Source organism: Lemur catta, chromosome 13 (genome assembly GCF_020740605.2).
Source record: "Lemur catta isolate mLemCat1 chromosome 13, mLemCat1.pri, whole genome shotgun sequence".
NCBI classification, from domain to species: Eukaryota; Metazoa; Chordata; class Mammalia; order Primates; family Lemuridae; genus Lemur; species Lemur catta.
In genome coordinates, this window is record NC_059140.1 from 57765210 (window position 1) to 57769433 (window position 4224).

The following is a 4224-nucleotide window of genomic DNA, read 5'->3' on the forward strand; positions in this document are numbered from 1 at the left end:
TATGAATAAAAACACAGAGGAAACTCCTGAGAGTGTTTGTGCATATGTTTTGTGTCCTAAACTCGATCCAAGAAAATCATGTACTGCTCTGTGCATGCACTGTGGCAAGAGGGTTGGCCTAGGATGGGATTATCACTTGGGAATGAACAGATTTCATCAACTGATTCACATTACTCATTATTTAAAGAGAATTGTTGATAAATTAGGATATTAATCTAAAGATTACTGATCAATAGGTATATAAATCCAAAGTGGAACTGAAACAATGAAGTATAAAATCTGGACACTCACAAACAGTATCAAAGAATGTGGAAAGCCAACTTGATAATTTGAAAGTTTTTTGTTAAACCAAGATCAAAACAAAATGAGTTGGGTAGTAATCCAGGATATATAATTTCCATTATATTTTGGGTTTCAAACAGTTTGCCCTTCTAGTTATTTAAATATTTCTTTCTATTACATAATGTCTCCCTCACTTTTGAATAATTTAAGGGTTATTTCTGATATGGTGGTCTCACCTTCCAGTTCTCATTATAGTATATGCCATTAAGACAACTGACTTTTGCTTGCAATTGTCATTAAGTCACATTCCTTCGTTTCTCATAATATATTATCATTCCTAGTTTGCAGATGATGTGGAACTAGTTATATTTTAGGTTAATTGCTTTCTGGTTATATAGATAAGAGAATCTTCAGCTCATCAGGAAACTGTTTCTAGTCTATATTTTGCAACAGATAATTTTTGATTCTCTGCCACCAACTTGTTCACTCAACTTACCTTGCAAGGTGAGGCAGCTGTCCTTATTAGGCTGTCCATATGTAATTGCTTTTTAACTTTAATTTTCTCTGATAATTTTAGGCTCTATCCATTCACTACAAGTGTTAGAATAAATTTGATTTACAGATTGGTTTCCTAGTGTATTAATGATCCAATTCAAAGGTAGAAAACCACTGGAGACCACCTGAGGCTGCCAATCAATCAGTGCACATTCGTTGATTGCCTATAAATATGTACAAAGGTAGGGAAGATATTGTCTTTGCCCTCAGAGAATTTACAAAATGGTATGTAGGAGAAATGCACAAAAAGCTAATATATAAGGCACTGTTTTAGAGGAAATGTCAAAGGAGCACAAAATACTGTAGATCACTTGGGGAATCAGGAGAGCTACTCTGAAGACATGGACTTTGAAGAATGAGCATGATGTTGACTGGCAGAATTGGGCAAAAGCACATTCCAGATATAATTACTTTTTCTTCTGGCTTCATGCAGGAGGAAATAATTATATGGGTTTTTTTGCTTATCAAAGTCGAGTTCTCAAATGACTTACAAATATTTTTATATATTTTTATTCATTGTACTTACTTGATTGATCACAACTGCTAGTGGAATTTGCATATTCATCACTTATTGCTTTGAAAGTGTGTTTACCCAATTGACAATATTATGATTTTCAATGAAAAAAATTTCAATTGTTTTATTCTAAATCAGTGCTTATCTACAGATTGTCAGTTTCCTGAATATAAGACATAGTACACACAATGCTGCCTTAGAGCCAATAAAATAATTGTGGGTATAGTCACTAAAAATTCTATCAAGAAAACAAAAAGCAAAACCTTTTATGTAAAGGCTGATTATTGTACAGCTGCTTTGTATATTGTAAGCAAATTCATCCGTTCCTTTTTCTTTTATGAAGTCCTTTTCCACTTCCTGGGGATGAATATATATTAATACTTAGTTTATAAGATCAGACGTTAGAAGACGTACTCTAGAGCTAGACTTTCCCAGTTCAAATTCCGAGATCTGTAACTCTAGGCAAGTTACTTAACCTCACTGTTATTCCATCAATAAAATAGAAATAATAAGAGTAGCAACATCAAAGTGTCATGTGCATTCAATGAGTTAATACATGAAGAATTCTCATAATAGCACACCTGGGAAACCATAAGTCATCAATAAATGACAGTGAACTTAGCACACAGTAAGCATCATACAAATGTTTGCTCTTGTAATTATTATTGCTATAAATGTTAGATGCATTTTTAAAAAAGACAATGCCAACTGACAATAACCCAAATTGACATGGCAGAAGGGTTAAGTGGATGACAGAATACAAAGTATTTATTATCAGCTTGTCAGGTGAAGACATTTCCAAGAGAATAAAACTTTAAATGTGGTTGATTCTGTAAGTCAGAAATTTACAAGTGGTCTATGGCTCATTAATGAAGCACTAAATTGGACAATCAGTGTTAATGGGAATTGCACAGTAAAAGCACTACACATCAAGTTGAGTCTCCGGACTAAATGTATAATCACACACTTCAGCAATTTAGTTCCAAGCACTCTTTGTGTCATCCTTCAGAATAGATAGATGGATAGACAGATAATCTGTATTTTCAGAGGACGTTTTAGTTGTCATTTATTAATTGTATCTTACCTCCTTCAAAGAAAGAAGTACATTGAAAAAAAAAACAAGGACAGTTAAAGTAGATGGGAAAATATTAAATTACAGGACAAAGACAGAATAAAATTTATCAAAGAATTAAACTAATATAGTTATGCAATTGAATATAACATTGAGTTGAAAACTTCCTGGCCATCAAGGATAAGAACAAGTGCTTAATGTTACTGGTAACTCTCTTAGCAAGAAATAATTCAAAATCTATTTCTCTTATATACTTGACATGCTTTCTCTGTTAAATAGGTAGGAAACACTCTGTAAATGTTCCACATTCATTCCCTCACTGCTTTCAAGTTTTGTTTTCCTTTTATTTAATATGGGGAACTGGCCATTTGTTGCAGAAGTTTCTTTATCATGTCTCCTAGGAAACCTAGCTAATCCTCAAGCAAATAAGCCTATTTGTATGATGGCCTTAACTCTCAGACTCCCCTAGAGAGATGAAGAGTAGCAGTCTGCCCACTATCCTTCCTTGAGGAGCTAACCTTTTGCTTGTGTGATTAGGCATCTGAAATACATCTCACTTTCCTTTCATAGCTAATATCTCTGGACAGATGATTGACATGACACCTCACAGTTTAGCATCCTGGAGCAGTTAAATCCGACTCCATTACCTGTCGAATTTAGTTTCTTAATCCCAAACACAATATGCACACAACTTGGCCATATCCAGCTTTTATTCAAAGCTCATGTCACGGTGCTTTATGTAGAGTCAAGCAGTATTAAACGGTGTGGAGCGAAGCAAATGGAAAGATTAATTTTGCAATGTGACACTAAAAGGAACACTTTAAAACAGGGATTAGGGGCTGGGTCTGTTCAGAGAAAATACTGAAACATATCCATTATAAGCATCAATACCTCAATCTACTGCCATAAGAAAACCTAGCTTTGTAAACATAGCTTCTATATTCCTAGGGAAAAACATACCTAAATTGGAATAAGAAGTTCAACATTTCTAGGTAGAAGTAGTCAGGTACCTTTCTAATTTATTTTCCCTCCCCCCTTTTAATCAAAAGTTGTTAGAGTGTTGTATGAAAAGAGAGAAGGTTAGCACTCCCCTTGACAAGGACGGAAGAGACCCCAGGCCTGACAATGCATATACAGTTGAGCCATTGCCACCTACTTTGTGGCATCTAACTATTGTTTAAATTTAAAGAAACAAAAAAAAATTGTTAAAGGAAAACTAAAACCTAAATTTCTATGGAAAAAAAAAAAGAAATATCTATGCATATAACTTTTAGAAAATCCAAGCTCAGGGAACCTTGCAAATAAGTCACCAAATTCAAAACTAATCATTATAACCATTTTGGAGAACATAGGTATTTCATGACTTTTCTATGCACAAAAGTACAAGAGAACTAGAAGAATAATTTAGATTTTGTTTCGTTTCATATGTTTCCTCTGACGTTAATTATTTTGAACATAATTAAAAAGGAGATACTCATCTTAAAAATAGATAACTCTGTAATGATCATTTGAAGACCCGTTAGTTTGTCTTGAAGAGCAGCTGAAGGAAGATATTAATATAAAACACATAAAAAATATATAAAGGGCTATCACATAGAGAATGTTTGAAAGATTTAGTGAAGAGAGGGGATGGCATGAGTTATTCCAATAAGAATCAAGTGGAAATTTCCCAACAGTTAATGCTGATAGACCTTTGGATGTGTTACCAAGGGAGGCAGAGGAGTCATATTTTTCAGAAATATTTAAAAACATAGAAGATTCTCATCTCACTGAAAAACAAAAGTTACTGAATTTCTACTCC

At 33.7% G+C, this 4224-nt stretch overlaps 1 non-coding gene across 1 annotated transcript; it reads left to right on the top strand.

Moving 5' to 3' along the window:
- The first annotated feature begins 3480 nt into the window (after window positions 1-3480).
- LOC123649576 lies at window positions 3481-3602 on the top strand. The gene has a single exon (XR_006739075.1). It is a non-coding gene; the product is annotated as a U6atac minor spliceosomal RNA (small nuclear RNA).
- Window positions 3603-4224: the final 622 nt, after the last annotated feature.